The sequence below is a fragment of the Schistocerca cancellata genome, chromosome 4 (genome assembly GCF_023864275.1).
Source record: "Schistocerca cancellata isolate TAMUIC-IGC-003103 chromosome 4, iqSchCanc2.1, whole genome shotgun sequence".
Taxonomy (NCBI): domain Eukaryota; kingdom Metazoa; phylum Arthropoda; class Insecta; order Orthoptera; family Acrididae; genus Schistocerca; species Schistocerca cancellata.
Genome location: NC_064629.1, coordinates 516,725,275 through 516,751,487, shown reverse-complemented (window position 1 = coordinate 516,751,487; position 26,213 = coordinate 516,725,275). Strand labels below are relative to the sequence as shown.

The window sequence follows — 26,213 nt, the reverse complement described above, 5'->3', positions numbered from 1 at the left end:
TCTGTAACTGGTTGGAAGTGCATTGACTATCTCACCTGCTCTTCTCTTTCCACTGTGTCATCAAGTAGTTGCTATTGTCTTGAATAATTGTTATCACTTAATTCTTCTTTGCAAGAAAGTATATTCCATGATGATGTCTCACCAACTCCTGCAAAGAAACTACATGCTGCTGAGCTTTGTCTTCTTATTTCTCCACAAACCTCTGACACAGTAATTACTCTGAACCACAGTGATGACTGAAAGTAATGAAAACTTATTTTTCTTTGTTAACGTAATTGTCTGTGTCAGTTATTATCTTATTTCCCCTTCAATCTTTTACATTATTTTCAACTTTTTTTAATCTGTCTCTTATCATAGAGACTTCAATTTCCATTGCATACTAAAGCTCAAGCTGTGCAGTGTGGTTGCAGCATTCTCCTTGATTCACAGCATTAAACTTCCAAGTACTGTTAATGTAACTGAAACCTGTTCTTGATCATTAACTGCCTCACTTAGGAAACACACATCCCATTGACTTGCTTTCCAAGTTCTTTGTTTTATTACTTTTATTAATTATTTATGATATTGAAGAATTTGCTTTTTCTTTCTTTGCCCATTATAGTTCTATTATATGTGTACTTTTGCTAATATCTGTAGCTTACCAACTTGTAGCTTTGTCTACTCTTGATCGGTTTGTGAATATTTAAAATGCCATATGCTGTTCCTGGCAGCTCTCTAAAAATAAAATGCTTCAATTACCAGGCTTCCTTTTATTTTAAAACAAATTTCTTTTTGGATTTGTTGCTGTAGCACTTAATGCTGCACTAACCTGTTTTGGAAATTCCAAGTTTGCATGTGAGCTGCTTTTAGCTGCCATAAAAGTTTCAATTGCAAGTTCCTCACACTACCATGTACTTCCAAAGCCACTTCTTTCTTAAATACACAAACATTATCTCATAACATGCACAAGTACTTTAACTCAACGATCATAATAATAGCTGAATTGTTGAGATGGATCGCACACTAGTGTGAGGATGAATAAACACAGGTATGAGCAACTGTACTGAGGTCATCAAAATTAGTGATAGTGCCATTGGTGTTTCTTCCTTCAATCAGTAGGTAAGAGATATCCCTAAATACTTACATTTTTGTGAATTTTAAGGAGGAATGACAGAAATTTGCTGGCAGCGAGAGTGATTTCACCTTTTCAGAGTTAGAATTTTACATACTTTAATCAAGGAATCTGGTCTTTATATTGTAAAGGCTATTACAAACCTGTTTCTATAATAAAATATCGTGCCACTTAAATCTGTTGCACTACATCTTATCAAATCTGATAAGTAAAGTACAAGGGTTGGGGATAGAGTCCAGTATCAAATACGTACAAGAGAATAATACACAATTGTTCTCCCAGAGTAGTTCATGACTTATTTTGTTAACCCAGAACAAAAGGTTCGCATTTAACATAAGCCGAATTTCACGTCCTGTCAATAAGAATATCAACTTTTGAAACCAGCTGAACAAATTGTGCTGTACCGCACAGTTCTCAAACATGAAAGGAAACACATTTCGTTTTCGTTTGCTAGTAAAACGCTAGGGCATGCGTCAAACAAAGTGTTAATGCATATAGAGCCATATTTCGTCTCATTCAAACAACATACGTTTGTTGTAGTATCAATGTACCACTATCTTTACTGATCTTTTCAAAAATTACCACAAATTTTTTGCGGTCTTGCATTTGTTATTATTATTTTGTTTTATGGCAGTGTTCGCCCCCCCCCCCCACACTAATTGATGCATTGCTGTGAAGTAGATGTGTTGTTGACAGTTTCTCTAAAATTGTATTAATGGTAGGCAAAAAACAGGACAAAAAAAATCGTAGGACGTGCGGCACATGTGTATCACCACTGTTCCAACTAAATAAACTGAATTTCAAGTTTAGTTACTGTTCTGCGTCAAACGCTACTAACTAATGAACCTGCTGAAATATACCGGACGTATTATCGCGATGAGCGCTTTTGAAAAGCTATATCTAAATAAATCGTTCACATTAATAAATTCTCTTCGCACACGTACGACTTCCTGAGTGACTTGGCGTGGCAGTGTTATGTCGGGACAGACGGTAAGACCACGGAACAGGCGGCCCTGCAGACTGACTACCTTCGACACAGTGTGGCCAACACGCGAAGACTAAATGTTGTGCCTGTAATGTTAACAAGTACGAATTGAATTTTTTTTAGTTCTGAATAACAGGCTACTTTTCGATGATTAATGAATTCAAATAGGAACAACTGTACGGATATATTGTTCTCTAATGGTATATGTCATATTGTGATTTTGAATGTAAGCAAGTTATGTTGGCAACACTATCAAATAATAGAAGCCGCAGCAGTCAGCAGTTTGGAAATTGCAGTTTACGTGAAAGGATGGCTTAAGAGCGTTTGTACGCGGAATGCCAAGCTTTTGGTCGCCTGTTGTTAAAGCCGATGGGCAGTTGCTGGTGACACACTCCTTACATTTGTGTGGGTAAGTATTTCCTGTTACTGTTGTGTTTAAAATTGAAGAAAAGACATTCTAGGGTTCTGCTGAAGCCGAGATTCTTGAAGTGTTGTTAGCCGGCTTGAAAGTTTTCTTCATTTATGCCATACATGGACTGACACACTATTTCGAAACAATAACCTTTCATTGTCTGATATTTTCTTTACGTTGACATTTCGTGTAACGGACTATAAAATTAAAAAAAAAAGTTAGACATGTTAATTGCTGGTTTCAGTTGGTCCAGTTCAAATTTTTGTTAGTTTCACGTTAGATGCATTTTCGATTAATCGTAATGATCTGGAACGAGTCATTTTTCCATTCACATTAAACATTCATATGTAAATAGGGCTACATGCTGACAATTTAAATTTTTATTTTTCACATTTAACTTACCCTAGAGTAAGTGATCAAAAATTTTAGTGGCAGTATTTCTGTGCTAAAGACAACCTTAATGAGAAATAATTAATGTCGTGTTTTTTTTCTGGTACTGCAATTATGCACAACATTGTCCCTTCTGAATGGTAGTGGGTTATCTACGACAGATTTCATAAGAAAATAAATATACGCGGAAACAGTAGTCAAAATGTTTTAATCCTTAAACAGATGGCTACAAGATGAACGTGGCTGAGCATAAATCACCTTTTTGAGTACCTGAATTTCTAATTTGAGTTACCCCAAAACATTCCAAATGACCACCTCATCCTCATCGCCAACTTAAAGCCACATTAATTCGTGTCGGCGTCGTTCCTTCTAGTCTTTATCCTTATCCAGTATTCTTTGATTCTTAAATTTTGCAACCTAATTCGTCCTTCTGCCCATGATGATTTTGTCTTGGGTCTGATTCTGTCGTGGAAACTTGTGACAACTTGAATTTTTTATTTGAAAATCACCTTGTTGTAAATCTGTTTCCTGTATTCCCATTTGTTCCAGATCCCTTTTTACCTCGTGGATCCATTGTACTTTGCTTCTTGTGTTCGTAAGAAACTGTTATTTGAGGTGTCAACCCCAACGCCAGCCCCATTCTAAGATTGTGCCCGAAAAACGTGATCCCTCTTGTTTTCCTGATGGCATCCGAGATTCTCTCTATCTGGATGCACACTTGGTTCGCTCGCCTTCTGTATTGACCGTCTCCTGTTCTCGAGACCCCAATATCCTCCTGAAAATCCGTCGCTCCATAAGTTACAGTCTCATAAGTACCCCAGTCCTTACAAGGTTCAGAATTCGTGCTGAATATAAAGAAGCGTCAGGGCGGACCACTGTCGGGCAATGTCTCAGTTTTGCGTTGATCGAAATATTCTTCCTATTGTAGACGATCATAGTTTGCATATTGAATTTTTTTTTTGGTTATTCGTGTTCCCAATGCTTCTTTTTCTGTCAGACCAGGTTCTGTCCATTCCGACAGGTATATCTCTCCTAGTGCCTGCCTTAGGCATGTGCAAACGGTGCAACCCCACAGGATACCGCGCAAAAAATTAGAAGGTAATTTGAAAACTGTCTTCTGTAATTTTTTATTACTGATAAATTGAAAAAATGTTTCTGAAACCACTTTTAATGTAATGTATGTAATTCAATTATATACCCACTGTGATACGACTTTGGCCACTGGAGTACGTCTCAGAAAATTACGCGTCCATCGGAGTGGAGGAACCAGAGGCTATGTTACAGATGCTTTATAGTAATATCTGTTGTCAACATATGACTAAAACATGTCTAAATTAAAAGGTACGCGATTCATTGTTTCTCGGCGCCTCTCCGCCCCCTTCTACTCACTGTTGTGGCTAACAATCGGGCATTACATTCTTCCGTCAGCAGGTGTTTCCCACAGAATGATTTGTTCATTGTGGTCAGTTTAAACGTACGGTGCTTCCCCAGTTCACACTGTTTCACGTCTGGTGTGTGCACACTGTGTGAAGATACAGTGTATTTGCCTGTCCGTTGAAGTTCAAAGTGCCATGTCGTGACAGGGACATATTTAGAAAATACGATTCAGGTGCTCAAAAGTTCAAGAAAAAGATACAACATGAAAAATTTTTGAACTCACGAGAAGGCGCTTTCGAAAAATTTCTTCGAGCAGAAACTCCAGATAGTGAGACTAAAGTGTGCTTATAGGACGATGGCACCAACAGCACCAGTCATCATGTGGTGCTTTAGATACAAGTGAACGTGAAGCACTGGAATGCGGACTGCCTGCTATCCCACATTCAGGTAGGCCTAGTAGCAGCAGTTGTGAAGTATATACAAATTCAGACCCATGCATCTGGCCTAATATGTTAACATCATCCATGATAAACTAAATTGTACAGAAAGGCCCTACTAAAATTTTAAATTTTTAGTATCCCTTAAGTGAAATCAGAAGAAAATTTTCAACTCATTTTTACGTAAGAACTTTACCAAATGGAGAAAAAGACATCGTAAATGGCTTGTATATTCGAAATCTACCGACAAAGTTTGTTTTTTTGTTTTTGTTGTAAATTTATGGATCTCCTTCAAACAAGCTGTCAACTGGAAAAAGAGAAGGAACATTGACGTCAGGTTCAAAAAAAGAATTATACTCACCGTCAGCTACCTAGCTCAACATAATGTGGCCGTAAGGGGAACCAGCGACAATCTCTGTCAAGAAAGTAATAGTAAATTTCTTGGTTTGATCGAAATAACAGCAGAATTTGACCCTGTTTTGCAGGAACATTTAAGTTAGGTAAAAGCCCAAAAAATTCATGACCATTATCTTGGGAAAAACATTCAAAATGAACACACAAATTTGCTTGTCAACAAAGTAAAAAACGGCATTGTTTATTTTGTAAAAGAAAGTAAATATTTTGTTGTCATGCTTGAGTGTACTCCTGATAACAGTGAACAAATTATATTGGTTGTTGGGTTGGTAAATTTATGAGAAAACGCAGTGACTGTAGAAGAGCATTTCCTCGACTTTCAAAACGTAGAAAGTTTGACAAATACTTTTGTCGAGACTACATCAACTAGGACTCTATATACATGATTGCAGATGCCAAAATTACGATAATGAAGCAAATACGAAAGGTTATCGAAGTCATGTTCAAGACAGAACCCTAAAGTGCAATCCAAGAGCATTTTATATGCCATGTGCCAGCCACAGTCTTAACCTTGGTTATCAGATGCGACAAAATTTACAGCAAAAGTACTAATTTTTTTTTGTGTAATTCAAAGAATATACATTGTTTTCAGAGCATCGACTCAGAGATGGGAAATCTTATTGAACAGGGTACCTACCAACTTTAACAATGAAGGAGCTTTCAGATACTCGATGGGGAGTGTCAAAGCTGTAAGCTGCCAGACAAGACAAATCAGAGACGCCCTTTTTGAGGTGAGCAACAGCACTACTGAATCGAAAACGAAGAGCGAAGCACACTCTCTTGCTGTGAACGAAGAAAGCTTCGAATTAATTGTAGACTTTGTGATATGGTATGATCTCTTTGCCGTTAACGCAGCAAGAAAAAGGAAAACATGGACGTGAAAGTAGCAACTAAATCCCTCGAAAGTCTTGTGAAATTTGTTGAGAAATTCCGCGAATAAGGTTTTGTTAATGCAGATCAGCGAAAGAGATAGCTGGAAGTTTACAGACTGAACCAAAATTTGGAGAAAAGAGGATTGACAAGAAGGCAAAGCAATTTGATTATGAAGGTGACGACATGGTTTGCAGAGCTCAACTTTCTTAGGAGAAATACAAGATCGATTTTTTCTACCCTGTCGTTGACACAGTGTTAAAAAGTCTGAAAACAACTCTTATGTTAATACTGAAATACTTGAATGACATTGGAAACCCATTGCCCAACATTTATATTGCCTAGAGCTTTTGTTAACTGTGCCAGCGACTGTCGCCTCCGCTAAAACTAGCTGTTCACGTTTAAAGCTTATGAAGAATTATTTCAGAAGCAGCATCTCACAAGAATGCCTGTCTTCTCTTGCCATGCTGTCAGTGGTACACGACGTGGTTTCAAAATTGAATTCTGAATATATTATTGATGGACTTGCTTGTCAGAAAGCAAGGAAAAGATGGTTCGTGTAAAATGTGTAAAGCAGAAAACCCTTAGCGTTTATAACATAAAACTCATTTAATTTGGAGTAAAGGTAGAACACAGTCAAGTGATGAAAACATTTAAGTGTGTATCCTGAACAAAACTTGAGAACCTTAATGAATTTTGAATTTCATTAAATTGGAAGAATTCCCATAGCTAATTACTTTTAATTATTAACATTTTAGTAATTACCAAGCCTGTTCAGAGTCCTTCTCTGATTAATTATTTTCCTTTCACAACAGTAGGTCTGCTGTTACAACAGTCTCCTGAGATATTGGTAGCTTGTCAGTGACGAAACTTTGAATTTGTTTGAAAATGACGAATATCACCTGTGTTAAGAGGGATGCGGGGGATGCTCGCGCGCAAGTTTTGCACATGGGTCCGCTCCAGCCGAGGCCGGCCCTCGTCTGCCTTCGGAATTTCCCCTCCTATTGTCATCTATCTAAGAGTTTACTTAAGGTTTGTATGTATCGTGTCTTCTCGATAGAGATATGTAGGCCTGCCTTAGCGGCTTGACTTTGTAGTTGCGTGATTTGATTAACTGTCTCTTCTAATAATTCAGACAATATGTCGACATCGTCTGCGAATGTCAGACCGTCTTCCCGAATTCCTTTTTTCTTGTACTCCAGTCGTATTTCTTCCACTCATTTCATTTCTCATCGCCATTGCTGATCATTATCAAGTACCGGTACACAGTTACAGAGCAAAGGGGAGAGCCCGCCCCCCCCTGTGTGACTCCGGTTTCGCATTTTCATGAATTTTTCTTAAACCTCAAACCCCGAATTATTGACGCTCTTGGTGACAATCTTGGGTTTTATTTCCTTTACTGCCAAGCCAATTCATTTTACTGCCTCCAGGACAGAAACTGACCGTGCAAGAGCAAACGCACTTTCGGCTTCCTCAACACTAAGAATAAGAGATTGCATCAGTAATCGCCTAACCCCGTGGTCCATAGGTTGTGTGAGGCTGGTTGAACCTGGAGGGAACCAAGCCAATTTCACGTTTAATAACTTTACTTTCGGGTGGCAGGTTGCATTGTCTAGGAAAAGGAGAACTTACGATTTCCTTTTTCCATTTTTGCATTGAAAGAGCCGAGGCATTCTTTCATAAGACCACTCACCATCCACGCCTTTTTATTGCTTCGCCATGTGACTGGAAGCTTACTGACGTCTATGTTTTTGAAACAGTGTGGTTTTGCCGCCATTCCAATCACCAGTGGCTTCTCCATTGCACCTAATATGTTTTCACGCAGCAGTACAGTGAGTCCTTCCTTGGACGTTTCTCCGCCGGTGCACTTTTCACTTCTAATTGCTAGCGATTTTTAAGGCAGCACGCAATAAAACAGTCCCGTTTCATCGGCATTGAGCACATCTTTCGGACCATAATTCACCACTGAGTTGGACAGTATTGTCTTCCATTCTGTTGCTACGCTTTCCTGCACATCCTTAGCTTCCCCACACACTTCATTCCACACGATGTTGTGCCTAGCTTTGAAACTGTCCAGCCATCCTGTGGATGCCTTCAACTCCGTAATTCCAACCTCTTTAGCGACTTTTAGAAGTAGTTTCGTGCCCGCGCACATGGAATCATTCCCACACTTTTTCGTTAGTTTATTCATTTCCAGTCTTCTTCGGCTTTCTTTTAATCTGCCCGTTCCCTTTCATCCGTTCGTCCCGAATCGTATCCTTGTTTCTTAAAGTCTCATTAATTTCTGTTTTACCGCATTTGAAACGCAACATTATTTTGCGCGCAGAGAGTTTGTCTTTCTCACTCGCCTCGATTACATTAATCTTTTCGTTAAGTGTTAACGACACATACCGTTTGTTCGACGTCGTGTTACTGTATCTCATAAAGTGCTACTAGTCAACTGAAACTGGTAGAAAATAATGACCCTTCCGGGTAAAACCATTGTTTAACGCAACAATACCCACCTCTTTCACTGCGCACATTAGAGCAGAATCTTGGCAGATGCGCAGCAGTGTTACTGTATGCGTCGGCATACGTCAATAATGAGGAAAACGAGAAAGCCGACAAACAGAGCGCTGACGAACGAACCGTTTCCTTTGATGTACTGTACCGACACTGAGCATAACTTAATCGTCGTTGCACAGAGCGGCGCGGTTTTTGGGTCCACACCAGCAGCGCCGCGCTGCGCTGGACCTCTTTTCTTGGTTTTTGCGCCGCTGAACAGAGGTTTTAAAAGTAACGTCATTGTAGAGTCGTGAATAACTAATGAACTGAGGCTCTTTTCCGCATTATGCAATGAATTACTAAGTATGTTCTAAGATTCGCTTTCCGTTTCCGCGTTAGGCACGTTCCGTGTTATACAAAAAATAAATAAATAAATAAATAAATAAATCGGCATATAAAAGTACACTGAATGCGTCGAGACTTAAATACTTGTACGGTTTGGGCAGATTTCCGAATCATACACGTGCCGATTTGAGCAAGTTTTACTGTCTAAATATATAACATATAAGCAACCCCCAGCGGCTTGCTCTTATACCGTATGTAGTTTCTTTGACTGTTGCTGGCAACGATGTATAACAACCATTATTCACTTATGCTGAGTACCTCTCTCTCTCTCTCTCTCTCTCTGTGTGTATGTGTGTGTGTGTGTGTGTGTGTGTGTGTGTGTGTGTGTGTGTGTGTGTGTGTGTGATATATATATATATATATCTCGTTGTTTTGTGATGTCAAAAGCGAAACGTGAGTGTTCTTCCTATGACGGATACATAGAAATATGGCCTTTCAAATATATTTATAATGATAGGTAGTGACGCATAGATCAATTTTTCCAGGCGTTTGACGACCGTCCTTATCCTCTTCGTATGATTGGATTAATTTTCTCCCGATTTTGGTACCAACATTTATGGCAACCCTATATCTGTCTTATGTCGATTTGCTGACCTTATGTCCAGTCAGTAAGCAGTAATTACTTCCTCTACTTGACAAATGCTCGATTGTAATATAAACTAATACCGCACAACTGTAAAACTCCAGCGCCGTTCATGTACTATTAAACATTCTGCGATAACACTCGGAAGTAATGTGAGAAAAGACACTTGTGTGCAAAACAAAACTTGAGGACGAAAGTGACTTGCGTATGACGTGTCACTGACAGGTAACATAACTCGATGGAACTTGGACAGTACCTAGAAGAAACTGCTGCAGTTTAGTACACAAGGTAATTGAAAGAAATCTGCAATGAGACGAGCAGAAATAACACCTCCATCAAAGACAATAATTACTCTGAAGTCACCGCAATTCACGTTGGTCCCCTGGACATTACGTAAGGCGGGACATAGTTGTTAATAGGTTGTGTGATTAGAACGGCTGGCACTGAAAGCTGTGCAACGTGCTCCCATGCTAGCCACAAAAATGATAAGAGAGATTTTTGTTGTGGTAGGGCCTTCCATTGCTCCACCCCTGTGTTTGACAGCTGCTGAATGGTCGTTGATGCATCTGCACGTGCTGCAATACGTCTCCCCAACAAATCCCACTTGTGCTTGACAGGATTTAAGTTGGATTAGTACATTCGCCGAATATCGTATTGGTCCAAGAGCTGCTTCACCTGCACTGTTCGATGCGGTCGCGCACTTTCATCCATAAGAATGAAGTAAGGGCCGAATGCGCCTCTGGAAAGACGCGCTTGGGAAAGGAGTACAGTGTCACAACAAAGTTTACCGGTAAGCGCGCCGTCTTCAAAAAGTTCCCACCTCTCTCTATATGGGGGTACGTTAATACGCGTGGGAACATTGTCCAACATGATCGTTTTGGTGGTCCGGGTGTTATGGTGTGCGGAGGCATAATGTTGCATGGGCGTACTGACCTCCAAATCTTTGTCATGTCCAAGGTACCATCATGAATCGTGGTCACTACAGTGTAGTTATTGTCTTGGAATAAAAGTGTCATTTCTGTTCGTCTCGCTGCGTATTTCTTTCAGTTACCTTCTTTACTTCACTGCAGCAGTTCTTTCTATGTGTGGTCCAAGTTTCATAGAGCTATTTATGTTACTTGACAGTGAAATTTCATACAAAAGTTACTTTTGTCCTTAGGCTGCACACACTAGTGTGTGTTAATCTTGGTTTTCATTGCTGTACATATCTGATACTATCATAGCTTCTTATTTGGGTCGATTACATGTTATGTAGGTATATGTCATGTGTTTAATAATTGTCGTTCACCACTCGCAGTGAATGAAAGAATTATTACCTTTATTTTATGGAAGCTTGGGCAAACATTTTTGCTGGAAATAATGCCTTGTACAGGCGACCACTTGTGCGTCATTGATAACCATCATGACTGCATGGGGCGACAAAAATATGGAAACACCACGAGAAATAGTTGCTTGAACATAAATGCAGGTGCTAGACAGACCTGCGGTTTGCACTGTCGTATTTGACCACAGCCGGCACTTGCGCTATGTCCTCAGTACTTTGCAAGTGTCAGTCGGTGTCAGAACAGTGTTCTGTGTAGTTGTGAGTGCATGCATTATGTCGGAGCTACGTGGACACGAATGTGGGCAAATACGAGCGTTGGGACTTAATAGTGGCAACTATTTATTTACAGCTCGTTCAAAGTAGATACGTGTTTCAAAGTTTTACTGACCTTCAAAGTAGTAACCAGCATTGTGTATAACCCGTTGCCAGCGATGTGGAAGTCGTAGGATTCTCTTAGCAGTTCCAGTTGTGTTGACAGTTTAGTCTGTTGCCCGACGAATTTGTAGCAGTTCTGAAGCGAATGCCGTGAAGTGTTTCCTTCAGTTTAGGAATCTATTTGAACTCACTAGGGCTTAAGTCAGGGGAGTGCAGCGCGTGGTATAGCACTTAGCAGCCCCATCAGTCAAACAAATCAGTAACAGCTTGCACTGTACGTGCTTGAGCATTGTCCTGCAAAATAATGGTCAGATCCTGCAGAAAGTTTCATCACTTCTGTGTCTATGCTATTAATTTTTGGAACACAACCTACGACCAGCTGAGAGACAGAAGTGATGACACTTTCTGCAGGATCTGACCATCATTTTGCAGGACAGTGCTCAAGCACGTACAATTCAAGGTGTTGCTGATTTGTTTGACTGATGGGGCTGTTCTATACCTCCTATTGCACTTCCCTGAGATAAGCCCTCGTGAGTTCAACTCGATTTCTAAACTGAAGGAAACACTTTACGGTCGTGCGGTAGCGTTCTCGCTTCCCACGCCCGGGTTCCCGGGTTCGATTCCCGGCGGGGTCAGGGATTTTCTCTGCCTCGTGATGGCTGGGTGTTGTGTGCTGTCCTTAGGTTAGTTAGGTTTAAGTAGTTCTAAGTTCTAGGAGACTGATGACCTCAGAAGTTAAGTCCCATAGTGCTCAGAGCCATTTGAACCATTTGAATCGTGACTTGTTTAATGAACCATTCTTACATTCGTCAGTTCTGATTTATGTAAACCACAGAGAACCTAAATCAGAATGACGTGACAGGGATTTGAACATTACACCTTTTCGAATACAAATAAAATGTCTTAACCACCCCTCCAACTTTGGAGGTTGATATACGAATGAATTGTATTCAAGGAACACTAAAACTACATATAAACATGTAAAGTCTTCAGAACAGTTTTCATAATAAGATTGGGCCCTCTTTCAGTAACAGCTAATGACTCAGCACCCAAGATGTGAACCACCTCTTTCGTTACAAAGGAAGGACCAGTGTCGGTTTTCAAAAATGGTTCAAATGGCTCTGAGCACTATGGGACTCAACTGCTGAGGTCATTAGTCCCCTAGAACTTAGAACTAGTTAAACCTAACTAACCTAAGGACATCACAAACATCCATGCCCGAGGCAGGATTCGAACCTGCGACCGTAGCGGTCTTGCGGTTCCAGACTGCAGCGCCTTTAACCGCACGGCCACTTCGGCCGGCAGTGTCGGTTTTAGTGCGTGCGTCATCTATGGTGAAGAGAGACTGAAATTTCCTGTTTCGTATTAGTGGAATTATACTTTTACATACGGCTTTTTCTTACCATATTTTTATGTTGTGGTTCGCACCGTAAACACTCAAATTTGTTGTTTTTTCGGTCCATATTGATATGGATAGAATCATTGTGTTAGCCTATAGTTTTTTACATCACTTTGGTCTTCATTTACTGTGTCATTAGGCGCAACTACATGTTAATATTTGATTTTATCGTTTTTTCCAATAATACCACAGGTTTGTGTGAAAAAATTTAAAAGTAATGGAGTGCAACTTAAATTTATACCACCAGCTTAATTCGGCATACGCCACGCACATCCTATTGACAGCTGAAAATAGTCACATTTGCAGCTTCTAGTTTTGAGCCAAATAAGATTCACTTGTCAGTCGAGGAGAAGGAAACCATTAATCTTCTTATTAAAAATATATCAGAGTTAAGAAATCGTTTCATTAATTTAACTTGACGGAGACTGAATTAGCAAATTCGCATAGCCATGTAATTGTCACAAGTGTATGTACGTCAGCCCAGAGAGGTTTGGAGAAAGTTAGTTCCCGAGTGAACTGTACACTGGACTTAAAAAAAAAACTGAAGTTCATGAAAATAAGATTGAAGCTAACGTCTCCGATAAAAGTGAGAGTAGAAAAGTGGATAGCTGTTGCCGCGTCATTTACGACGCTAGGCAACAGTTACGTGCAGAGGACTGTTATCATGAAGATGGTTACCATTATGCAGAGATGCTTGAGTATTTAAACTAAAGTGCACAAACAGAAATCCCTTTAACTGGATAAAAACGAAATTTACCAGTAAAATTACCGCCAAGTGGCGTCCACAAGATGCCCAGCAAATGTGACTTGCTGCTATGGTTTCCTCAGTATATTCACAACAGTACTGGGAAGTAGCACAAAACGAATCGGTAGAAATGTACTACAAATGACTGAGCCTACCGGAACATATCACACAGTAAATAACAGTGGGGGGAGTAAGGTTAGGTTTTTAAGATGCCGCGGATGGCGAGTTCAGCAGAGACGGAGAACAAGTAGTATTGAGCAGGGATAGAAATAAAATCGACCACGTCGTTTTCGAAGGAAACGTCCCGACATTCAGCTTTAGCGATTAAGGGAAATCACGAAAATCATAAATATCGATGCTTGCGCGGCTGTTTGAAGGCTGCTCATCCTGAATCCGACTCTTGTAACTTTACCATAGCTCCATTCTCCATAGCTCTGTACCTTTTCCTGCTGTATTAACGAGCCAGGAGGGGAAGAATCCACGTTATGATTGATTAATGTCGCATCAGAACAGCAGGGCATCCTCCAAATAGCAGATACTATCTACAGACGTCACATCATTAAATTCTGAATCGGAATTACTTTTCTTATTATTTGAAGGCCATGCAGAGTCTTTAATACGCCATCGCACTATTATGAGCGGGAAAAACATTCACTGGAATATCATTACAACACCAGCCTCCAAGACGACGGTCGGTATCAACTATTATTTGATTTCATTAAGTATTCTAATGCAAGGGGAGGATCATTTTGTAACAAATATGGCGGACAAGATTGATGCTGTCGAACAAAAATTAATCCATGGGAAAAAATCGCTTTCAGTTTCATGACATGGAACATTACCGGAACCCGGAACTCAAGGCAGTCATTTGTAGACTAGACATGACTGACTACATTGCTATTCCCAAGTTCGAAGAGTTAAAATACAAATATTCAAAGTGTAGATATTTCTTAGACAGCAATTTACCAGACTTTCAGCATCCTAGCTTCAGCGGATGTTCTTCGTACGAAACAGACCTGCGCATTATAGCGCTGTAGGGAGACAACGAAACCAATTAAAGACAATCAGCCAAGTACAAACTACACACATAAAAAAAAAGTTTTGCATCGACCCAGTTCCCAGAACTCCTGAAGATAAATGTTGATTGTGAATATTGTATCACAGACAGTCCCTTTCACTGTTCAGAGACGTTACTAAACCCACCCATGCCCGCATCTCGTGGTCGTGCGGTAGCGTTCTCGCTTCCCACGCCCGGGTTCCCGGGTTCGATTCCCGGCGCGGTCAGGGATTTTCTCTGCCTCGTGATGGCTGGGTGTTGTGTGCTGTCCTTAGGTTAGTTAGGTTTAAGTAGTTCTAAGTTCTAGGGGACTGATGACCATAGATGTTAAGTCCCATAGTGCTCAGAGCCATTTGAACCATTTGAAACCCACCCAAAGATGTAAACAACCATGCATGAGCAGCGCGTATTAGACGGAGGAGGTCCGACTGCCGATCAGTTCCAGCTATTTCACCAGGAAGGAGGCACACGTCTTGTGTCGTCTATAGTTCAACCATGCCTAGACGGTCAGTACCGCGGGTCGATCGCTTCCGCTTTGTTACTTCGTGCTTAGAAGAGCTCTCAACAAGGGAAGTGTCCAGGCGTCTCGAAGTGAACCAAAGCGATGTTGTTCGGACATGGAGGAGATACAGAGAGACAGGAACTGTCGATGACATGCCTCGCTTAGGCCGCCCAAGGGCTACTACTGCATTGGATGATCGCTACCTAGGGATTATGGCTCGGAGGAACCCTGACAGCAATGCCACCATGTTGAATAATGATTTTCGTGCAGCCACAGGACGTCGTGTTATGACAAAAACTGTGCGCAATAGGCTGCATGATGCGCTACTTCACTCCCGACGTCCAAGGCGAGGTACATCTTTGCAAGCACGACACCATGCAGCGCGGTACAGATGGGACCAACAACATGTCGAATGGACCGCTTAGGATTGGCAGCACGTTCTCTTCATCGATGAGTGTCGCATATGCCTTCAACCAAACAATCGTCGGAGAAGTGTTTTAAGGCAACCCGATCAGGCTGAGCGCCTTAGGCACACTGTCCAATGAGTGCAGCGAGGTGGAGGTTGCCTGCTGTTTTGGGGGTGACATTATGTGGGGCTGACGTACGCCGCTGGTGGTCATGGAAGGCGCCGTAACGGCTGTGTGAAATGTGAATGCCATCCTCCGGCCGATAGTGCAACCATATCGGCAGCATATTGGCGAGGCATTCGTCTTCATGGACGACAATTCGCGCCCCCTTCGTGCACATCTTCTGAGTTACTTGTTTCAGGATAACGACATTGCTCGACTAGAGTGGCCAGCATGTTCTCCAGACGTGAATCCTATCGAACATGCCTGGGACAGATTGAAAAGGGCTGTTTATGGACCATGTGACCCACCAACCACTCTGAGGGATCTACGCCGAATCGCCGTTGAGGAGTGGGGCAATCTGGATCAACAGTGCCTTGATGAGCACGTGGATAGTATGGCACGACGAATATAGGCATGCATCAATGTAAGAGGACGTGCTACTAGAGGTACCGGTGTGTACAGCAGTCTCGACCACTACCTCTGCAGGTCTCGCGGTATGGTGGTACAACATGAAATGTGTGGTTTTCATGAGCAATGAAAAGGGCGGAAATGATGTTTATGTTGATCTCTATTCCAGTTTTCTGTACAGATTCCGGAGCTCTCGGAACCGAGGTGATGCAAAATTTTTCTTCATTTTTGTTGACGATTGAGGTGGTGTCATCGACCCATAAAGCCTAAAGGGCGTGTTGCAATGAAACTGACAAATTTCAAGAATATTAGGCAATTTTGCAGTAAAAATTGATGAGCTAGTCTCTAATCTGTCATTTTTTCCCTTCCTTTACGCGAAGACCACCCTTCTAAATGGACGTTTCCTGCCTCCACACTTGTTAGATGAATGCGCTGACCAAACGTGAGAAGTTACTTAGCAGAGACCGGCAGTAGGTGCAGTTAGGTTATGAGCTTGCTGCTGGCGCGTTTTACTTCGACTGAACTGTGTCGTGGTATTTTCATGTTTGCATGCAGAGAATGTTCAAGAACACACTAAATTGTTATTAGTTTCTCTAGTAAATTCGCTATTGAGGTGAAGCCAAAATCTGAACAAGGATATATCTTTTAGTCTTACAATAGGGAAAAAATTCCTTTTGTATGTGTTAACGTTGAACGACTGGTACCGACTTAGGCTGTAGTCAAAGTGGCACCGATATCGGTGGATTCCGCTGACGACCGGTGTAGGCCAAAGACGGCCGATCTTTTCAGATCAGTATACCAGTAAGTGCGTGGTCACACTGTAGCCGATCTCATGGCCCGAACGTACAGACTTCGGAACATAATCGGTGAAATTCAAATCAGTTTTTGTTCTGTCACATCCACGGACGTTCCCATAGAGGAAATATGGAATGTGAGAATCTGATAAGTTTAGTCCAAGAAAGAGTGAGTTTGTAGCGTCCTGAGGATGAAAACTCCATTATCGGGATATAGCTTGGAAATAGCAGGTTTATTGTAAACAACAAGTAAGCAAAATATTTATTGGAAATTTAAGCGTAAATTATAAAAATAATTTCAAGTGATAAGGGTGGCGTGTCCAGTGCTTATAGTTACTATAGTGGAACTTTTTTGGACTGTGGTAGACTGACATTAATTGTTTACAAATTATTATTACTGCTTACTAGCGTTTTATCCCAACGGTGTGGTGACTGTTATATGAAGTGGTTTGAAAATGTGGTGTACGGTATGTATGTCCAATTTTCATTTATTGGGTGTTCAGAGTAGCTTATGCTAAACTTTATGCTTGGCTTTCACATGCATGTTGAACGACGGTCATTTAAGGTTAATTGACGTATGTCTGCACAACTTCAAATAAACAGAGCGAGACAGTGTGTTTATCTTACTTTTCAATGTCACCTGAAATCGTCTCTAGTATGTAACAGAACGTTTCTCCCATCAGTTCACATATTCGTAAAACTTATGTGATTATTCCCTTATAACTGAGGACAGTTTGAGCAGCACTCGCCACGTTCCTTTCGAGGCTGGTATAGCTTATTCACATCCATTCGACGTCTTTTTAATAGCAAAAGCCTTAATGCAGCACTCGCCTCCAAGCAGGGCGCCGCGGTATCCATCCCACCCTGGGAGGTTAAATCTGACCTACTTCACGTACAGGATAAATTCAAACCTAACCTCCTTGACCCCGGCAAAAACTGGAGGAGATCGGATGCACTGTGACCACGCTGTTGCCCGATGTTATCAGGCGACCTCTGGCGACGGTGACTGACGACCGTTGCTGGTGCCACAGTAAGCGCAGCCTTAGGTAGAGCAGTGGTTAGACACTGGACTTGCATTCGGGAGGACAGGTATTCAGTTCCCTCGTCCGGCCAACCAGGTTTGTTTTCCGTGGTTGCCCTAAATCGCCCTATAATGCAAGCGTGGTTCCTTTGAAAAGGGCCGGCCGCGGTGACCGAGCGATTCTAGGCGCTTCTGTCCGGAACCGCGCGACTGCCACAGTCGCAGGTTCGAGTCCTGCCTCGGGCATGGATGTGTGTGATGTCCTTAGGTTAGTTAGGTTTAAGTAGTTCTAAGTTCTAGGGGACTGGTGACCTCAGATGTTAAGTCCCATAGTGCTCAGAGTCATTTGAACCTTTGAAAAGGACTTTGCCGATTTACTTCTCCAGTCTGAGCGTGTTCTCCCTTTCTAATGACTTCCTCGCGGACAGAAATCTAAGACCTCCGTTTTGTACATATAGTGGCATCTCTGAGATTTAATGGGAAAGTGTTACAACTGAAGAGCCATAGGGGAAAACACCCACTTAAGATAATCGTCGAGGAAAATCGAATCAATCAGGCATTATTTGATAAATAATATCGAACATATAGAAAAGAGCTCAGTTGATGGAGTTAAATACCTTACTTCTTGAATGTAAAGCTTTCCTCAAGCCGAACTATGTTATGTTTAAAGCGAAGCTATATACATAAACAGAACCGTATGACTCAAGACCCCAGTGACTAGCGACACAATTGGTAATTGTGCAATAGCACGGGACTGCATGTGAACAGAAATGTCCACAACTGAATCGCTACCGTCTCCAATATTCGTTATAGTTTGGCTCTTTCTGTGAAATCAGTTGCGCTGCCACTGATGACAGCGGTGTAACGTATCAGGAGCTAGCTATTGGCGGAAATTTCGGAGTGGTTACTAGAGAATAAGATCTTCTTTCATCTCCGTGGCTGCGGGTCACTTCTACTTTGAAACGTGAACTGGCTACGTTCATTGAGGAAATAAATGTCCAAGATCCAAACCTTGAGAAGTGAATAGCTTTTTGGCAGAGACAAAAATATTAATAGCAGTGGTCATGGAGTCATGTCCAGGTGTATTTATAGTAAAAATTGGGATATCCCATGTTTCATGTTTAATATTCATATTCCTTAGCCTGTACATTTCAAAATTAATTGACTGTACTCTACGGGACAGTAATCTGGTGATCCCAAAAATAAAATCTATAATGCTGTACTAAATTTCTTCTTAAGAAGGAAAGCAGTCTCTTGATGAAGACGCAATAACGGTTTCCAGTACACGCTTTCTTTCTTTCTTTCTTTCTTTAAAACGGTGTTACCTTAAAATTGGTCATGTACTCTCAACACAATTCACATTTTTTCACACACGATATCTTGTATACTAAGAGAATAGGTAGATTTCTGAAAGGTCTTCTTCGCTGTAGAATATAGTCGACTGATGACGTAGATACGACGGTGTGGAGTATCTTCTCAGAAATGTAACAGGCTCAAATAAATTTCTAGCTTTCTTTAAATGTGGGTAAGTGCTGCTGGATAATGTCCTTAACAAAGAGAACGACACTGATACTATCGTGTTAAAGATTAGTGGTAAACTTCCGGGGGCTGTCACGTCGTTTTAATACGAGGGAGAGGGGTGTTATTACTACAAATCGATCTGAAATTGAAAAAGCGCTTGAAACACGTAGAATTGAAAGTAAGTATAACAGTAGCATAACATTATCAGTATTAAAATGGATGTATGGGCACGTTCCGAAACCCAGTAAATTAAAAACGAAAAAGTAAATGGTGGATAACCTTTTACAAGACGCTAGTGCACTCAGTTGTGTAGCAGTGCCCCAGCATTTTCAGATCCTACCTAATAGACCTAACAGCAGATGTAAAGAGAATTACTCAGATCCTGTCTGTGTACAATCGACCTCGTCGCTCGGGATTGAACATACCAGATGCAAGCCCAAAAGTCAGATTCCAGTGTATGACGCTGGATAACTTTCGTATTTCTTTCTGAAATGCAATGGTCTCTTCTGTTCGATGTCAGAAAATGTCTTATTGTTTCTTCCGTACCAATCCGTCTCTAATAGCCTTGTTCACGAACCGTTAAATCTTTGTGTTTGCGTGTTTTAGAAGCAAGACACCGGATCTTACGACTCCCCTTAAATCGGTAACGACCATTGGGGTTATTTTCTCTTCTTAATCAATACGCCAGTGTCTTCTATATCCATTAGTAACCGTCAAATACGCCCGTGCTCCTCAATGTTTTGTTAACTTCCGACTTACGCAATGATGTTTAAAAATGTGATGTATGTACTTCGAGAAGTTTCACGTCCTAGTCCTTCAGGTGAACTTCCAAGTGATTCTTCTACCTTAGTTTCGGTGCAAACCAAGAATTTCTTCTTACCCTCAGTTCCTTAGGATATGACTTTCCGAGAATTAGGAGTTTGAAGAGATTCGCTGTGGCCTTGTACACTGTCCGATTAAAAGTATACGGACACTTGTTAGTGGACATTAACATGGGGCGTGTCTACTCTTGAATGCTGCTAGAGGCACTTCCAGTGCGGTGTAGGAATGTCTGTGGAGGAATTACAGCTTATTTTTCCTCGCGAGCCGAAACCAGAGGAGGTGGTGATGGACGCTGGCGCCTGGCGCGAAGTGGACGTTCTAACTCATCCCAAAAGTGAGGTTTTGTACTGGGTTCAGATCTGGACTTTGGGTAGACCAGTCTATTTCAGGAATGTTACTGCCCACAAACTGTTGCCTCACAGATACTGATTTATGACAGGTTGCATTGTCATGCTGATACAATCACTCATCGTCTCTCAACTGTTCTTCTACTGTGTGCAGTACACAGTACTGTAAAATGTGCTGAAATCCTTCTGCAATTAACGTTTTCTTCAGCGCAATAAGGGGACCACACCCTAACCACGAGAAAGACCGCCATACCATAATGTCACTTCCTCCATACTTCACACCTGGCGCAGCACATGGCAGTTAAGGTTCTCCAGGCAGTCGTCAAACCCAAACCCTTCCATTGGATTGCCGTGGGGTACAATGTCATTCGTCGCTCCACAACACTCGTTTGTCATCCACTGTTCAGTAGCTTCCATTTTTACCCCACCTCAACCGTTGCTTAACATAATTGAAATGAAATGTGCGGCTCATGAAACAGCTCGACCATTGTACCCCATTCTTTCTGACTCCCTACGCACAGCCATTGTGCTAGCTGGACTGCTGGTAGCACTTTGGAACCTACGAGTGATTCCTTCCGCTGAATTCATGAACTTTTATACAATCACCCTCTCCAATGCTCGGCGGTCCCTGTCCGTCAGTACATGAGGTCTGCCTGGTCTTGGTTTAGTTGTGACTGTTCCGTCGTGTGTCCGCAGCTCGTGGTCGTGCGGTAGCGTTCTCTCCTCCCGCGCCCGGGTTCCCGGGTTCGATTCCCGGCGGGGTCAGGGATTTTCTCTGCCTCGTGATGACTGGGTGTTGTGTGATGTCCTTAGGTTAGTTAGGTTTAAGTAGTTCTAAGTTCTACGGGACTGATGACCATCGCTGTTAAGTCCCATAGTGCTCAGAGCCATTTTTTTGTTCCGTCGTGTTTTTGCTTCAAAGTTGCATCACTAACACTCGACCTGGTTAGCATTAGAAGGGCTGAAATGTCTCTGATGGAGTTTCTCCGCTGACAACACAATACTTTCAGCTTTCTTTACAATGGCGGGTCCGCCCCTCCTGAAATCTAGTCGTCATTTCCAGATTGCATACGGATGTCCGGATGCTTTTGAACAGATATTGTACATCTCTTTTAACCCCAAGAATGTTAGACACCTCACACGCTAACGTGAAGGAGAACGTTTAAGTAAACTTACAGAACCAAGTTAGATTGGTGAAATTTACCAACTACCAGAAGTCGGTTCTATATCCTCGTTCTAGTTTCATGTTACAATACAAGCGTGTTTTTATAATTATAGACACGAATGCAGACCTGCAATAAGAAGTTAGTTGTGAAATGAATTGTGTGCCAATTCATTGCGAACATTGAACCTATAGCTACGTCAGACAATAAGCTACATAGTCACACGCATATAGACATCGTGAATAATGTACAGAAGCAAAAACTTACCAACCATGGCGCCATAGCTATAAACAGCTTAGAAATCCAGTTGTAGAACATAAAGAGAAGACAAGCAGTAGATAGAAAAATACGCGAACCTGTTGCAGATCCAGAGACACTTACGACGAACTATCGTCTAGACATTATCAGGAGCTTACCTGCGTTATGGCTGATTGCAGATGGGCGTCAGATGAGAGACAAAAGTACCACACAAACAATAGGTTCAATAGAAAACCGCCGCTTGAACTCTACACTTATGAAGAATACAGGACTGGGGGCCGAACCGCACAATAACCCTGGGTTTGGTGTGGGGCGGCTGTGGGATGAGTGGACTGCTGTAGCCTGTTGTGGGATTGTGTACCACTGCGGGCTACGGCGGACACGAAGCCTCTCCGTCATTTCTAGATCTCCAGTTCCCTACAATACAATACAATGGTAAGTTTCATTCCACTGATTGCGAGAACGCTCACGAATAGACACTTAGGGTTACGCAATAACATACTTCAGGTGTATTTTTGTGCCATGTGTCACGATGAGAATAACTGTCAATGTATTATAATATATGCTTATTTCATTATTAATCATACCTCCCGATGTTTCACTTCAAAATAAGGCAAAGAAAAGTATTCCAGTTATCAGAATGTTATCAGACACGCCGAAAAATTATCGACTGAAAAAAAAAGCCACGACCAAGGATCTAATATGTACTAGCGGTTTGGTAGGCTAATACCTTGACTGTTCGACCAGCGACTTCGCTCTGCTGGGCACATTGAATGACCGGCTCTCAAGCTCTCTCACTTTCCAAGTATTAATCCCGACTTGTGGGGTCTGCTGGTTAATCGGATGTGGCATTTTAATTTTAAGGGGTGGCTGGGTGCCCTTCCTGTTCAAAAAACAAATGTGTGTGAAATCTTATGGGACTTAACTGCTAAGGTTATCAGTCCATAAGCTTACACACTACTTAACCTAAATTATCTTAAGGACACACACACACAACCATGCCCGAGGGAGGACTCGAACCTCCGCCGGGACCAGCCGCACAGCCCCTGACTGCAGCGCATTAGAACGCTCGGCTAATCCGCCCTTCCTGTCACCACGCTGTACCCCCTGGGAAGGAATTAGTGTACCCCAACTGTCTGCATCTAGTGTAATCCATGGAATAGTGCGAATTTGTTCAGATGTCTGCGAGCCGTGTAACTGAGGCGGAACGTGGGGACCAGCCTGGCATTCACGTATCGGGATGTGGAAAACCGCCCAAAAACCACATCCAGGCTGGCCGGCACACCGGCCCTCGTCGTTAATCCGCTGGGAGGATTCGATCCGGGGACGCCGCGGCTACCCGAGTCTAGGAAGCAGCGCGTTAGAACTCTCGGCTACCCTCGCGGGTGATGACAGGCCCTGAAGCTACAGCATTGAAACACAAAAACGTTCGTAACTACTACATTATTAATGTCTGACCCCATATAAAATTAATCAAAACATTTTTTAGGCAATCTTTTCATGTATAGCACTGAAAATGTGATTTTACGTCATCAACTTTGATTTTGATTTTTTTTTTTTTTTAACTAGAGACTGTGTAGCAAAATGCCGAAATACGTGTGTCTTCATTTTCAGTATAGAACGTCCTTGCAAAACTTGACCAAAATCAGTGATCTACATGTCAGACCCACCCCTTGTCAGTGCAAACACTTATTTAGATCTGTATGTAAGAAAGGTAGGCCGTATCTTCCTATTATTTCGTGTAGATTAGCTGCCCAAGTGGCTTTTTATTGCATTATTTTAACACAGTGTTGAACACCGAGTAAATTTTCAACTGCCAAGATCGCTAAAATCATTTATTCATATAGATGACCGGTTCTGGCAATTCTCTGTTGCCATCTTCGGCCCTCTAAAAGATGGGACCGAAAATGATACGTTACAGCGACTGACATAACACATAAATATATCCAGTTCAGTCCCATCTTTTGCAGATCCGAAGATGGCAACAGAGAATTGCCGAAACAGCTAATCTATATGAATAAATGATTTTAGCCATACTGGCAGTTGAAAAGTTATTCAGTGTTCATAATACTACATATCGCCCCAAGCTGACGATGTCAGAAGTCTTAACAGACTGAACACCAGGATATTGATACAGCTTTCACAAAGACCACGCCAAGTGCACAAGATGAGAATCTCTACTATTATGCAAGGCATTTGACACTGCTGACCTGGACATCTTACTTTTATATATAAATTAGATCATTAAATATTTTAGACAGCCACCTGAAGGTCACATATGGAATAGATGGTTTAACTTCGTGGTAGTGGAAACGTGTATTATGGAGTCGCACTGGACCCATTGTTTTCTTTGTGTTGTGTTAGAGATATTTCATATGCTTTGCCATAAAGAGGGTGACCTAAATCTGTATGGTCAAAATTATACAGATAGCAGCGGATAGATTTTGGCGTAGACCTGAGAAGAAGAAGAAGAAGAAGAAGAAGAAGAAGAAGGAACTAGTGGTCATAAATTGATATTTAGATTTTTATTGCCATAGATAATCTTATAGTAACAGCTTAAGCTCATAGGAACAGTTCGAAGTGACGCTGGCGGACGTAATGCATACATCACAGCGGTACGTAACACTTGATCTCACTCTCTCAAATATCCCTGTTGTCCATTGTACAATGTTGCAGGCAAATAAGGTCTTATCGACCAGTTGATCTTCAGTTTCTACTGCGGTTTCGGTACTAGTGATGTGCGGCTAGCGTGGCGTATGGATTTCCATCTCTCCAGACATAATTTTGAAGCGTAAGTTCGGAAACACTAACGTTTGGGCTATCCGTTCTGCTTCCCCCCTTTCCCCCCTCCCCCTCACCCCCCGGGAAGGGGGGGGGGCGTGGGACGATGGGCACTGAATCTGTGTAACGTGTGACTTTACCTTAATGTAACTGTAATGCTTTCAGCCCTGTGGTTTCTGTTGTTAGTGCAACATTAAACTAACTGTTCGCTCTGTGATATTATTTTGCTTTGTCCACCTGACACATAGTATGGGACAGGTCCATTATTAATTACTGTTGTCGCCTTATTACTGTTGTTTGGCGACGTAAATGTTACTTTATGGAGACTGATACAGAACTTGTTACTTGAAAACTTGAGGTTTTATGTCAGTTGCAATATTATTTATTGACTTATTTTTTTGCAGCTTGGTTATACTTGAAAGAGGATTAAAGGGGTTAATCTTGCAAAGGAAGCTAATGATGCACAAATGATTGTTGTTTTTGCCTGTCGTGAGCATGTATGGAAAATGGCTGAAGGACGGTGAAACCACGAGTAGGCAAGGTGTGAAACGCCCACGCCTTATCACAGAGCATGGAGATCGGAGACTAGCTCACTCCTTAAAGCAAGGTAGTCGACGATCTGCGGCAGATCCTAGAACAGAGTGCAATGCTATTGCAGACACAAGTGTTTCTGGAGCACACCTTTCTGCGCACATTGTTGAACATGGAGCTTCGCAGCAGACGACTTCTAACGTATCAATAACATCGCCAACTAAGCTTCCGTGGGGACCAGATCATCGAGATTGGACTGTGTAACGATAGACATGTGTCATCTGGTCGGATGAATAACATTTCTTGTTACACCACGGCGATGGTCGTATCCTGATACGCTGTCATCCAGACGAACGGCTACTCGAAACATGCCACCCCCCTCCAGCCACGGGCGCAGGCCGGTGGGAGCAGTATTATGCTATAGGGGACATTCATTTGGTCTTCCATGGTACCTGTATTAGTAAACAAAGGCATCATGACAGCTGTGGACTACGTGAATATTATTGCAGAACATCTTGCAACCCTTCGTGCTTGAAGTTTTCCCCGTCATTGTTGTCAACTTCCAGCAGGATACCTTCTGTCCGTGTCACAAGTCAAGCCAGGATCGTGCAGCAGTTGTTTGAGGACCATGATAGTGAATTCATGCTGATGTCTTGACCACCTAATTCGCCTGCTCGTAGCCCGATGGGACACATCTGAGACACTATCGGGTGCCAACTCTGCGCCAACAAACCACGCGCCTGTAATTTAAGCGAGTTGTGTTAGTTGTATGTAGACATATGGTGCCATATACATCCAGAAACCTACAAAGGGCTTCTGAAATCCATGTCACGTAGAGTCACTACAGTATTACGTTCCATCGGTGGACCAAAACGCTACTAAGCAGGTGGTCCTAATGTGACGCTCTCGCTCTGCTAAACAAACTCACGATGATTTTTATAAAAGACATATTTACGCCATTGACTGTAAAACACTTTCTTTATTTCACGATTGCAATTTCGGCCTTAGGCCATTATCAAGTGCAGCTGAAAAATACAGAATGTTTGTAAATTATTTAACAAAATCGTTGTGTATCTTGATATTCGGCCGATTACACAAAATGAACAATGCAATTGCGTAAGCATGTTA

General features: G+C 41.9%; 1 protein-coding gene across 3 annotated transcripts in view; it reads left to right on the top strand.

Annotated features, from left to right (window-relative positions):
• The first annotated feature begins 2,372 nt into the window (after positions 1-2,372).
• The window catches only part of LOC126184525 (uncharacterized), a 922,262-nt gene continuing 898,421 nt past the window's right edge, over positions 2,373-26,213 (top strand). Inside the window, exon 1 of one of the 3 annotated variants that reach the window (XM_049926925.1) lies at positions 2,373-2,505. The gene's annotated coding sequence lies outside the window, so the exon portion shown is untranslated. The remainder of the gene's footprint in view (positions 2,506-26,213) is intronic. The other 2 variants (XM_049926927.1, XM_049926928.1) reach the window with 2 other exon arrangements.